The sequence below is a fragment of the Protopterus annectens genome, chromosome 4.part1 (assembly GCF_019279795.1).
Source record: "Protopterus annectens isolate FY-2018-M chromosome 4.part1, PAN1.0, whole genome shotgun sequence".
Taxonomy (NCBI): domain Eukaryota; kingdom Metazoa; phylum Chordata; order Ceratodontiformes; family Protopteridae; genus Protopterus; species Protopterus annectens.
In genome coordinates, this window is record NC_056734.1 from 395,401,506 (window position 1) to 395,415,532 (window position 14,027).

Sequence of the window (14,027 nt, forward strand, 5' to 3'; positions counted from 1 at the left end):
TTGTACCTCAGATCACTCATTTTTTTCCTCGAATCTCTCTGGTGTAGCACCTACAGCCAATGTGAATTTGGTGGTATCCACATCCTGTGCAGCTGTTGGTGTTCCCTCAATGGTCAAGAGAGAGAGCCACTCTTGTTGGTCCTGGCATAGGAAACAGGGACTCTTCTGTGTTTTGTCAGAATGTTGTGCCTATCCCTAGGGAAGTTGCCTAACACTGTTGGCCCCATTTTTCCTGTTAAAAAGAAGCAGGAAACTAAGCATGTATCCACTTCTCATGTTTCTTTAGACAGCAGTAGTTTACATTTACTGGGTCTGGCTCAGGGTTGAATTCAGGCTGTTGATCCTTTTTGTAAGGTAGTTTCTGGTAAAATAAAGTGAAGAGATTCAAGATTCTGAATCTGGACAGGAGAATGATAGGACAGATACAGGGTTTTCTTTTCAGATTTCTGATTCAGACTCGGAGGAGATCTCAGTTTCTGAAACTCCCTGTGGGGGTTTCCTCATTCTCAGAGACTACTTCTAGAATGTGTCAGTATTTACAGTGGGAAAATATTGAGGTTTCCCAGTCCCTCAGAAGCTACTATGTCCTGTTACAGAAGGAATTTCCTGAACTTGCACTCACTCCTCCAGTTGTAACTGTCTTGGAGGATGTGTGTGGTACTGCCTGAAAATTTTCTGGCAGTCAGCATGCTGCTCATAAAAAGGCAGATAGGCTGTATAAAGTTGCTCAGTCTTTTCAGTTTTTATACAAACTTCCCAAATGTGACCCAGCAACTATAGCTTCAGTTAATCCTTCTGATGCTAAACAATTCCAATCATAGTATTTCTGATAAGGATGGGAAGATTATTGATAAGTATAAGAAAAAAGTGTATGTTTCTGCAACTTTGATTTTCAGAATTTTTAATTGTCAGGCTCATATGTTAATGTTTATCTTGACTGTGAAAATGTGAGAAATGTTTTGTTTGCAATTTCTTCTTGTGAGGAAAAATCTGCTTTAAATAATTTGATTTCTTCTGTTGTTCAAGTCGCTACTCATATACAGTACAGGAATGACTCTGTTGATAATTTTTCAAGGAAATTCACCCCAGGGATCACGTCAGTCGCCCTGCTAGACAGGGGTCCAGGAAAGTAAATAATGTGGGAAGAAATAGCCAGGGAATTGTTATGGCTAGGCTTGTATAGGCCCTAGGGCTGATAGCCTAGTACCAACCTATGAACCTATTTCCACAGGTACTGTTTTTCAGAAGTTTGTATGACTATTTATTTATTTTATTTATTTATTTGCAGTTTTTTTTACCAGGGTGGACCATTGGACCACGAGGAGCCCATTTTCAATGGAGTCCTGTGGAGAAAAGCTCCAGAAAAATACAAATAGTAAATAATAGAATTACAGAGTAGCAAATAACAATTTCAGAATTTCTAAATTCTCAGAACCTCCCAGATTATGTTGAAAATGTTTTTTTTTTTAATTCTCCTTTGGACAGAGATTTAGTTTTTGGCCCCTCTGCTTTAGAAGTGATACAAAATGTGAAAAAATGGGTAAGCTGATATCAGAAGTGTAACTGGTTCAATTAGCACTCTGGGTCAGTGCAGTGAACCTGGACCCCACCCTCTCAAAAAACGCACTTCACTATAATAAATGATCAGATTTTTATAGTTAGATCTGTGCATCCTCCAGCAAAAAAAAAAGGATGTTCTTTTTACTAGGTGGCCAGATGTGTGACACCACCCTTCCCCCAATCTGTCCAGCAGCAGCCATTCGGGACCCATTTCTACACCCTACCCCCAACCTTCGTATAACATATTTTATTATTTTTTTTTTTTTTTTAAACTGTAGCAATCTGTTTGCTAGAAATGTCCCAGTTTACTGTAGTTTATACCTGCCTGCAAGGAGCGTTTCTGCACTAATGTTTTAGTTTTTAAAATATTTTTTTAAACTAAAGCAAACTGCTTGCTACAAATATAGCACACAGTTGCTACAGTTTATACCCTGCCTGCACGGAGCACTACAGTGCTCAAATTTTAGATTTAAAAAAATATTTTTAAACTGTAGTCTGTAGCAAGCTGCATGTTACAAAGGTAGCCAACAATTTCTACAGTTAATACCCTTCTTGCACCAAGAAATACAATGCTCATGTTTAGTTAAAAAAAAGAAAAATATTTTTAAATTTTTTTTTAACTTTTTACTTTTAAACCATACCAGACTGTTTGCTACAATGTAGCAAGCAGTTGCTACAGCCTAGACCACACACGGAGCACTACAACACTCAGATTCAGCTACACATGCAAGACCAGCTTTTAAAAGCCAGTATTACATTAAAGAGTGATCATCATTTGCAGATTGTGCCCCCAACACTTTGTGCCCAGAGCTGTTTCCCCCTTTCGCCCCACTCTAGCTACACTACTGGCTGATATAGGGAATCTCTAAAAAAATTTTCAGCCCTACTTTTCTACATTTTCAAGGGATTCTCTAATTCCTCATCCAATTTTAATAAGAAACAAAATCAACACTCTTAAAATGCAGGTGAACAGAAGAAGAAATGGCAAGTGGGTTCGAAGACAAATTCTGGAAACTCCCAAAACTAAGGACAGACCAATAAGTCACAATCACTGTTTAAGAGACTTTATATCCTCCTCCCACCCTGACTTCACCCTTTTGTCTTCCAGGAAGTCTGAATCTCTACATATAGTTTGAGACAAATAGGTTCTGAAGGTCATTCATTAAGATTACTAATGACAGTGCTAGGAAATTCTTCCTTTCCATGGGTACTCATCCTCCAGACCCCACTCTTTTATTTCCACCTGTTCTTCCCAGGGAGTGATGGAACCAGTTCACCCTTTCCAGGTGGGAAAAGGATTTTATTCAAAGAAGGTTTTAGTGCCAGAGGTAGAAAATGCTTGGAGACCAGTTTTGGATCTTTCTTTCCAAAACTTATTTGTGATGGTGCCCAAATTCATAATTATGTCACTTGACAACCTGTTACCTCTTCTTCCTCATCCAGGTTTCCTAGTAATGCTAAATTTAAAATATGCTTATCACATCCTTCTTCATCTAGATTTCAGGTGTTTCTTACAGTTTTGGGCATCTGGATCGCATTATCACATCCCTGTCTTACCCTTTGGACTATAAACTGCACCAGGAGTGTTATTACATTGTCTAGCTCCAGTTATAGCTCATTGCAGGCTACAGGGTATCCACATTTCTTTTTCAAACTGTCAGGAATCTCTCTTTTGGGTGAGAGATCTCTTACACAAGCTAGGATTCCAAGACAACATTCACAAGTTTTATAGGTTCACAAGTGAGTACAAGGCTAATGGTCCTGGAGCCAACACAAGCCTAGTCCAAGAATATTCTCAGTTGTCCTGTTGCCGGACGTTAGTTCCTTGTGCCCCTATCAAGCAAGGCTCTTGAAGTGATCACCGGGGTGAATTTCCTGTTACCTATCCACTTGTCAATATTTTTCTTGAAGAGGACTAGTGAAGTGCTCTGCTTGACATGAATGGGGAGTTTATTTCAGAGTATGAGAAGTCTCTGGGTTAGGAACCTGTCCCTCCAGCAGGTTCTGTTTATTGTGGTGATGAGGTTGAGGTCTTTGGAGCATGTGGTGCGGAGGGATTGAGACTTTTTCAGATGAAGCATGTTTATCAACACCTGGTCAGACATGGCTTTGTATGTCAAGCAGAGATCACCTCTAAGCAGGTGATATGAGGCGGAGTATAGCTGGAGTTTTTTGAGTCTGTCTGTATAGGGCATGTGTTTGAGTCCTAGGATCCTCTTTGTGAGGAATTTTTGTGGCCTCTCCAGCTGTTGTAGGTGTCTAGTGAGGTACATGCCAAATGGGGCATTGTACTCAATAATGGGTCTAATGAGGGATGAGTAGAGAGGGATTATGACTTCTTTCTTCCTGGATGAGAAACCTTTTGTAATGAGGTGTGCCACATAGAAGGACTTTCTAACTACAGTGGCAACATGGTTATCGAAGGAGAGGTTGCTATCTACCTTTGTCCCTAGATCTCTTATCATACCGTGGGAGTTGAGAGGGCTACCGTTAATGTGGTAGTTTGTGGGCACCTTGTTTTTCCTGAAGGGGATGACGATGCACCTTTTAGCATTAAGCTTAAGACCATGTTTCTGGCACCAGTCGTCTGTGTCTGTGAGGCCTTTTTGTAGGATGTCTACATTACCTTGAGAATCAGTAATAGCTCCCAGTTTGCAGTCATCTGGGAATTAGATTAACCAGAGTTTCTTGGTGTTGGCCTGAACTCCAGAGAAGCAGATACAAAACAGGAGGGGACCCAGGACAGATCCCTGTGGGACTCCATGTGTAACTGCCCGGAAGTCGGATTTGGAGTCCTCTACTTTCACCATGTGGGTTCTGTCCGTGAGCCAGTTGGCAACCCATCTTATGATGTAGGGGTTAATACTTAGGTTAGTGAGTATGTCAGTGATCCCTGAGTGGGGTGATGGTGTCAAAGACCTTGGCTAGATTGAGGTAGGCTGTATGGACTACCCTGCCTTCATTGACTGTTCTAGTGACAGATTTGAAGAAGTCTATCAGGTTGAGCAGACATAATTTGACCTACACAAACCCAAACTGTGAGGAGTCCAGGGTTTGAAGGTTTCCTATAACCCTATTTATGAGGTCCGTAATGATGCGCTCCATGGCCTTACCGATCAGGCTCATCAGGATGATGGGGTGGTAGTTTCCAGGGTCAGTAGTCGCCCCCCCTTTGTGGAGTGGAATGACTGTAGCAATGCGCCATTCGGTGGGCAAAAAGCCTGAAATGAGGCTGTGGTTGAATAAGGCACTCAGGTGTGGTGCCAGTTCCTTTTGTAATTTGTGTAGAACACAGCCAGGTATATGATCAGGTCCCATGGAAGCTGTATTTTTGGCTTTGGATAGTGCGTCTTCTACCTGTGCAACTGTGATAGTGGGGATTTGGCATTCCTCGGTCATTGGGATGGGCCCTTTAGGGGGTGAAGGGGGGGTAAAGTCTGCACTAAACATGTCGGCCAAGATATTGGCAGTATCTGTTGGTTCATTATAAGTGGTGCTGTTGTGCAGTAGCTCAGAGTACCTCTGTGTATTGTTATGCAGATTCTTGACATAGCTAAAGAATGTCTTGTGGTTATCCTTAGCATCTGTAACAATTTTGTTTTTGTAACTAGCTTTGGAGGATTTGATGAGGGATCTCATTTTTTTGCTGAGACTTGCAAGGGAATTTTTCCAGTTTTGGGACTGTACCCTTTTCTGCAACAGTTTTTTTCCCTTCTGTTGTAGAGTTTGTTAATGGCAGGGCACCACCAGATTGCCTTCCTTTTTTGGAGGATAGGCTCTTGGTTCTATTTGGTATGGCCTGATCCAAGCACTTGTGTACATGCTCATACAGCACCTTGGTGTATGATTCAGCAGCCATACATCCATTCCCCATTTGCATGGATGATGTAAAGATTGACAGTTTTGCCTTTAGAAGCTCAAGACTGGCTTTGGAGAAATTCTTTACTGTGGGTTTCCTTCATGGGGGGGGGGTGAGGGTGGGATTTGGATATCGACTGTGATTAACTTGTGGTCATATCTAACCAGGGAGGAGTTGATTACTGGTGTAGAGCAGCAGTATCCCATATTTGTAATGACCAGGTCGAGAATGTCTCTACCTCTGGTAGGGGTGAGAATGAGTTGGTCCAGAGCGTTGGAATTAATGAATTCCAGAAATTGTTGGGCAAACGAATTGGAACAGGAGTAATTTTGCCAGCTATGGAGGGGTAGTTAAAGTCTCCCAGTATAAGGGTATTAGGTTGAACCTTATTGCTTTCCAGAGTGTTCAGGAATGCAGAGTGGGAGTCTTGGGACATTGTAGGGGATCTATAGCAGGCTACAACCCAGATTGCAGTTTTATCCAGTGTTAGTTGTACATGTAGTATCTCTGTATTGTGTTGGGCAACCAGTCTGGAGGTGTGCGTATCCTTTATGAAGATGGATACACCACTGCCTTTGGGGCTTCGGTCCACACCTTCTTCAGGGCTTTCGTCCAGATTTAGGGGCCGAAAGGTGTGATATGCGATGTAGCCTGGTAGCGCTAGGGTGCTCTGTGGAGCCTTGAAGCAGGTCTCTGTTACTGCACAGAGGTCAATGTTCTCCAGTTTAAGGAGTAACTCGAGCGAGTTAATTTTGAGATTTAGGCTTCTAGTGTTGAGTAGCATAACCCTCAGGTTGCGTTTGCTTGCAGTTGTTATCATGGGAAATTTGTCTTCAGGGCATTGCCTAAAAAAGGCACTATAGGGATGGCAAGAGCCTTTGCCAGTATTCAGAATCCCAGGGGTGACAGATGCATGCCATCTCTGGCAAACCATTGAAGTCTGTCGATCATGTTATCCCAGGCAGCCAGATACTGGATTCCCTTTGAATGACACCAGAAACTTAGCCAGTTGTTGAAGTCAGTCATTTTCTGCTTGTAGTGTGGTATCATTCTAGCCAACGGTAGGATGCTACTCAGGGCTAGGGTCATACCTGCCTGGGCTACAATATCTGAGAGCTCCTCCATGTCTCTTTTCATGTAGTCCAGGGAGGTATGTCCGAGGTCATTCACACCAACATGGACAATGACAGAGTCTTATTTGTACTTGTTGTGGAGATACCCAAGTGCGTGCGTTATGTGGCACATCCTGCCACCCGACAGGCAGCTGACCATAACTTTCTCCTTATTCAACCTAGTGAGTGAGACATCCGTGTGCCTTACGTTTGAGTCACCTGTGACTAGTGTATTGGGTAAAATGTTTTGCCATAGGGGCTTAGGCTGAGTGGCACACTGTTTATGTGGGCTGTATGTCTTGGGGGTTATGTTAGGATGAGATGGTTCTGCCTCAGAGGTCTTTGTTGTTTGGGCAAATTTTTATTGAGAGGCTCTGCAAAGGTGGGTATGTGTTTTGTGCTACTATGTGAAAGGTGCAGTGATGCGTGATCCAGGGAGCTATGTGTTCTATGAGGTGTGATGTATGTGTTAACCTTCTCCTCTTGACTGGCTAACCCAGTCTTGGTTTGAGAGAGCGTGGCCTCTAGTTTGGAGGTAGGAGGAGAGGGTTGTCTGTCTACATGAGGCAATTGCTGCATTGCCTCAGGATGCCTAAGTTCTCCAGGTTAATAGGAGAAAGTGTAGGGACTTTCAGATATACCTGGATAGGTGCTTAGTTATTTAAGTACTGGAGCTGTTTTGTTTCCTTTAAGGATTTTTTTGTGCTACTAGCAGTTGGTATGCTTACAGCAAGAGCTGCAAGGGGTTATGAGCAAGCACTGGATTTAGAGGTCTGATTTGAGTGCTCAGAGAAGAAAGCTAGCAAGATCTAAGGGGAAAATTTGAAGAGCAGACTTTAAGGCACTGGTAATAGTTTACTCTAGCTTAGCAGCGCTGCACGACACGCAGACCCACACAAACACGGGTTTTTAAGTCAGAAAGTTATAGAAGAAGCCCAAAACAGCCAATAAAATACAATGTGTGAGCTGGAAACCACTCCTCTAGCGATAGATAGGCTGCTCAGAGCTTACCACTCCCACTGATAAATAGAAAGACTTCCTTCTATCTCAAGGTCTGGACAACTCAGAACATAAAATCCAATCCCGAAGTCAGCAAATCTGAGATCCGGACTATTGTAGTTTGAGAAAAAGGCAGGAAACGAGCAAATAGGATTTTTTTCATTTTTTTGTTACAAAAACAGAAATACAGTAAATGCTGTAGTAAAATTCACTTTTAAGGCTCTAAAAGGCTAGTGCACTTGAGTGTGTAGCCTGTAACAGTAATTGCAGACAAAAAATATGATTCAATAAAGTGCAGTAGACAAAATCAGTAGAAAACAGTTAAATTAAATACCAAAGCTTGTAAAACGGCTGTAATGAAGTGCAGCAAGCAAAATTAAGCTAAAGAAAGCAAAAACAGGTACTTATAATCAAGCAAAGTCTCTCTGCTGCTATAGAACTCTGCAGGATGCCCAAACAGGATCCGCTGAGGTAAAACCCTTTATTGAATCCTCACAGGATTGTCAACTAGATGCCACAGTACAAAGAACTTTTCCTCCACAAGAAAAATATATCTCTATCTAGATCAGTTTTTAGTGTTTTCTACTCAGACCTCAGTCACTGGGAGGGAATACCTTAGGATTTTGGGTCTCTTGGCTTCTATGATTCTGATGATACCCATGGCAAGACTCCACATGAAAGATACAGTGGTGTCTGAAACCTCTGGTTCCAGCCTCAACACTTTCTTTTCAAATCCCAGTGCTGCAGGTTGTTAGAAGAGAAATCACTTGTTGGAGACAAGAGATATCTCTGAATCCAGGTCTGCTCTTCTCCCTCCCTGTTCCAAATAATTCACTTACCACAGACCCCTCAGACTTTGCTTGCAGAGTCATTTCAGGAGGGATAAGCGTTCAAGGTGGGACACCAAGGACAGACTCAAGCACATAAATATGAAAGAGATGTTTGCTCTAATCAAGGCACTCAACTCTCTTTTTCATCTTTGGTCCTCAAGACCTCATCAAGTTGTTACAGACAATATCTTAGTCATGTGGTACATCAACAAGCAAGGGATAACCAGGCTGTACCCTATTTGCAGATTAGCCATGTTATCTTGGGATATTGCTTCACAACATAGTCTCAATCTGTAGGCATCTTACATTCCTACATTCTATGAGAGCATAATTGTGTGGCATACAAGCTGAGCAGGGCAAGGGTAGATCCTCACAAATGGAAACTAGATTGGCATCTTCCAAGATTTGATCCATCTGTGAGGAGATCTTCAAACATTTGTCTTTGCCTCCCCTCTGAACAGTCAGCTGGCAAGATTCTATTCCAGGACTCAATACAAGGTCTTGAAGACAAATGTCTTTTGGACAGGGGTGTTCCTGTATGCTTTTCCACCATTTCCACTAATATATAGGATACTTCAGAAGATTCATAAAGAATCCCCCAAGTTCATTGTGGTGACTCCCTTCTGGCCCAGACAACCATGGTTCTCACTTCTTTTGGAAATTAGCAGGTGCAGCTACCACGGGATTCCTCTCAGACTGGATCTACTCACACAAGAGCAATGTGTTTGGTGCACACTTCAGTTGACTGTCTGGATGGTAGGGTCTTAATTCCTTCTTTGCCACCTCTTTACTGAGGAAGGGCAGCAGGAACTAATGCAGGCAAGAAAGTCTACTATAAAATCTTACATTAGCAAATGGAAAAGTTTTTCTAGTAGGTAACCACAACATAACCAGCACCTATGCAGTGCTGGTTGTTTGGTTTTAGAGAAATTGTAGGAATTACTATCCCTCCTTTATCAATGTTCATTTATTGGTCATTTCAGTGTATATACCTATAGATCTTCCTCTTTCAGTGCAGTCTCATGCCAAAATGTTTTTGAAAGGGGTTTTGCATAAGAGGCCTCTAAGAAAACCGGTGACCCCTCCATGGGATTTTAATTTTTTGTTATAGAAGCTAACACTTGCTCCATTTGAACCAACTATCCTGGCTGACTTGAGGTTCTTAACATGGAAAACAGTTTTACTGATGCTTTGGCCTCTACAAGAAGAGTATCTGAGTTGTAAGCTCTTATGATGAATTAGTCCTGTCTCATTTTCCATAGGGGCAGGCTTTCTTTGAGAACTAATCCTTCTTTTATGCCTAAAGAGGTATCCAAGTTTACATTAAGCCAAACTATCCAGCTCCCCGTTTTCTTTCCTGAACCCAAAAATGAGGGAGAAAGGATACTCCATACCTTGAATGTCCACAAAATAATTCAGGCACTATCTTGACAAACGTTATCTGTCAGTTCTATGAATCAGTTGTTCATTTCTTGTAAAGATAAGGGGAAGGGCCAATATATGTCAAAACAGACTAATTCCAAATGGTTGTCTCCAGCTATTCCCTGGTGTTATACTCACCATAACAAAACTATTTCAAGCAGGGTCAGTGCCCACCCTACTAAAGCCTTGGCTTCATCTATGGCTTTTTGGAAATGATTGGATTCTAGAAGTATTCTTGAAGCAGCAAATGGGTCCTCTGCACATATTTTTACAAAGCACTATAAGCTTGATTCCTGCTCTAAGTCTTGACCAGGCTTTGCAAGGACCATTCTCCCTGCAATTTTGGATTCTTCTTTCACATCCCAAGTGTAGTAAGCTAAGGTAATCTACCCATATTTGCAATGGCTACTGCAGCAGTCATTGATATGAGGAACATAGTACAGTTGTGTAAGTGAACTTACCATAAGAATAGATGTTTGAATGATCACTGCTGCAGTAGCCGCTACTACCCTTCTCTCCCACCTTTGTTTTTAGTATGTTTATGCCAGTGTGTGGTTATTTATTTTTTGTTCTTCCTAGCATTGCCATTTCAGGGTTCAGCCTCCCTCGCCCTCCCTATTTGCAAGAAAACTCTGAAGGGGTTGGTACACAGTCTTGTCTTTTAGTCAGCTCTGCTTGAGCTACCTAACAGTTTGAGTGAGTGGAAGGTGTCCTGAAGCTTTGGTCAGGTCTTGTGTCCTTAGCAGGAATTAACTAATAATAGCGAAAGCTACTGCAGCAGTGATCATTCGAACATCCATTGTTATGGTAAGTTTATTATTCAATTAAACTTTCCCTATAAGTTTTATGATAAACAGGTAGGTGGACTCTTCCAGTGACGGCCATGACATAGGACATATTGGAACTCACAGAAAAGACTACAGTAACAGATAACAGCTACAGTAAAGTAAAACATAGACATATGAAAACAGTATGATACAGGATAGTACAGTATATTGCAGTCAGTACTGTAGACAAGGACTGCATGATGCACCATTCAGGTTGTAACCTTTACAAAGAAAACCATAACAGACAGAAACAGTGCCATACAGTTGTTGATAATGTGATCTTTCACGTCTCTCATTCTCTAAGTATCATCCTCCTTTGTAATCATTTAGGTAACATACAGGATGGTCTTACTATTATTAAAAAAGTGCTCCCTTAAACTGGTAAAGTTACATACCAATATCGCATGCATTTATTTGATTTTCTTACTTTTCATTAAAAGGTGTGGAAGCTGTCTTACTTTTTCTTTTTTTGTTTTTCCGAAGTTGGGTGCTAACATTTCAAAAACAAATGATGTGTCATATAGAAAAAGCTGATGGAAAAATATGGTGACATTAGGAAAGAGTTTTCATTTTTTACCAACGGAATGTGGAGCAAAGTAAAAATAAAATAACTAAGGAAAAGGCCCCAAATTAGGGACACATTTTAAATGTTGACACTATTGTTTTAGAAATTCTCAAAGTGATTTCCAATTTTAGGATAAATGGAACACAACTTTGAGAAACATCATAGGTATCCCTATAAAAATATAGAGAGTTGAGAGGTCTGCAGTAGGGTAGCAAGGGCAAGATGAAGTGGACAGCTGATTTTAAATGTTAATATTGCACCTGCAATCAAAGCTGAGCACTTTAGAGCTGTGTGTGTGGTCTAATTGCAGCAACTGCTTGCTACAAAGGTAGCAAGTCATTTGCCACACTTCCAATTAAAAAGAGTCCCCCCCCCCTCCCTCCCCCCGAGTTCTGTAGCACTCCTTTTATTGCATAAAATGTAGCATTGGTTTGCTACAAATATAACAAGCAGTTTGCTACAGTTTTAATAGAAAAAAAAGATTTTTTTCGAGTTAAATCTGAGTGTTGTAGCACTCCATGTGTGGTATAAACTGTAGCATCACTAAATGTAACTAGCAGTTTTGTTACACTTAAAAGGGAAAAAAGAGCTTTTCTTTTGTAATTTTAACTGTGGAAGGGGGGCAGGAGTACTGAATCAGCTCCTGTATTTAAGCATTTCAGGAGTACCAAGTAAGACTAGGGACATTTGTTTTTGTTTTCCAACCAGTAAGGGGCACCACCAGATTGGGGAATGGCTCCAGGTGCTGGCTGAGCCAGGTGATATGACTTGCCAGTATTATCAATAATTTCTTGGTCTCAGAGAGGAGATCTTATTTCAGCTTTTCTGTAACTATAATAGAATGTTTTGTATTAATTCCCTGTTCTGTAAGCATGTACATTGGCGGATGAGGGGCATCCATATCGATGTATTTTGCTTTAATTTCTAACAAAAAGTAAAGATTTGCTTTATAATGATAGGTGGAGCATTAGCATTCTGTCCCATTTATGCCTAGTCACACATGGATTCATATATGTGTACTCTTTTTTTTTTTCCATTCCCATTGTCCCATTTGCACCACCTCTTATCTTATTCATATTAGAAGGACTTATGGTGAGATCAACAGACTGCAACTTGGTCAGTACTTGGCAGAAGCATTTCTTTAGTGAGATGAGGCTCTAAAGCATGATGTAGCCACTACATCACGTGCACTAAACTTCCACTTTGTACTTCAGGATGGATGAATTTTAACAGTATGAGCACTTGTGCATGGTATTTCTGTTGTGCCTCTTCCAGTGAATAGTTTATGTCTACTAGCTGTTGGAAGAGAGCAATAGGAATTAGAAACAGTAGTAAGCAGATGCGTAATGTGGATTTAATTGATGCTGACTAAGTTTGTAGTGAGTCTGAGGCCAGTTTTCTGGGGAACCCTGGGGTAACATGTTACAAATACATATAAATCACTACGTTTGCAGAATTCTAAATGAAAATATTTATGTGAAACATAGTGCTCTGGAATGGTCATCTACTACAGTGTAAGTAAAACTAGAAATAATTTGAAATATTCTTTAAATGAGCCACATAATTGACGCATTCATGTATTCGTATGTTGTCAGATTTCTAGAAAATATTTGCCAAGGTAGTTTAGAAATGTGAAGTTGCTGACAGCCATATGTTTCTGCCAGATGTGTGAGACTAAGTAATGGGAATCACAGCACTATGAGAAATAAACACTGATAGAAAACAGAAAAATATCAGATGTCAAAACTTTTGTGCCTTTCAAGTATTTTTGTAGGAGGGGCTTTGCCTGCTCTCCCTTTCCCTGTGCAACCAACCCTGTGTTCACTGTGGGTTGGAGTAAGGTGTATTCCAACATGCTGCAATCTTGGACTTCAAAAATATTTGCTGCAATCACATTTGTAGTTGTGCAGTACCAAGGATGACATTTATATTCCTTACACTTTTAGCAATCATCTGTTCATAATGCCAGCATGTAGGACAGTTTCATGATGACATTTGTAGTGCAACATAAGATTATTGTGTTTCTGTTGTATTGATGCGATGCAAGGTCTATTGCTGTACTTGTGTTTTGCAGCTTCAGTAGCATTTACAAGTTATCTTTAGGTACTGCATTTAAACCAACTGTAAAGTCAGTACTCTGTTGCCAGCCTTGACTGCGACCTCAAATCTGATGTCAATTCCACATCATGATGAGGAACAATGTATCACTGAGCTAGAGGTGTTTGTGCTAATAAATACCTATAAAATTATTTATGACTGCTCCATCCTGAGACTGTTTTCCTATTTCTTTTGTTCAGAGATCTTTTATGAAATCTATATGACATCCGTTATACTGCCATTATTGCTCTACATGTTTATTCACCCTATGTTCCTGTTTGTCTTAGCGTATTATTTATGTAATTGTCTTTGCCTGTTAGCTTGGGTAGTGACTAAAAAGGATCCCGTATCAGCCCCCTCACCAGGCTAGCAAACTAACTAAATGATAAATACCTTGCCTACTGTGGCCATCATTTGAGTATTCTGAATACCGTACAGAGGTGGAAAAGTTCAATTTAAGATTATTTTTGCTTTGGAATGCAAAGGTATTGCCCACTTTTTAGATATTTGAATATTTTGAATGACACTTCATCTGCAGTGTTAGGAAATGAGTTGAAATAAGGGAAAAAAAGTAGAAGACAGCTTTTGCAACCTGCTAAAACAGATGAGCACATTTGCCTTACTGCCAGCTGTCACAACAGCTTATCTTTTTGTTTTTCATAGATTTGATTGCAGTACATTTTGATGATATTTAGATGAATAGATATTTTACTTTTCTTTCATTTGCCTTCACCAACATGAGGTACATTTTTTAAC

At 40.7% G+C, this 14,027-nt stretch overlaps 1 protein-coding gene across 5 annotated transcripts in view; it reads left to right on the top strand.

Annotated features, from left to right (window-relative positions):
• LOC122800880 (LIM domain containing preferred translocation partner in lipoma) overlaps positions 1-14,027 on the top strand; it is a 3,822,027-nt gene that overhangs the window by 2,411,331 nt on the left and 1,396,669 nt on the right. The gene's annotated exons all lie outside the window — the stretch shown is intronic.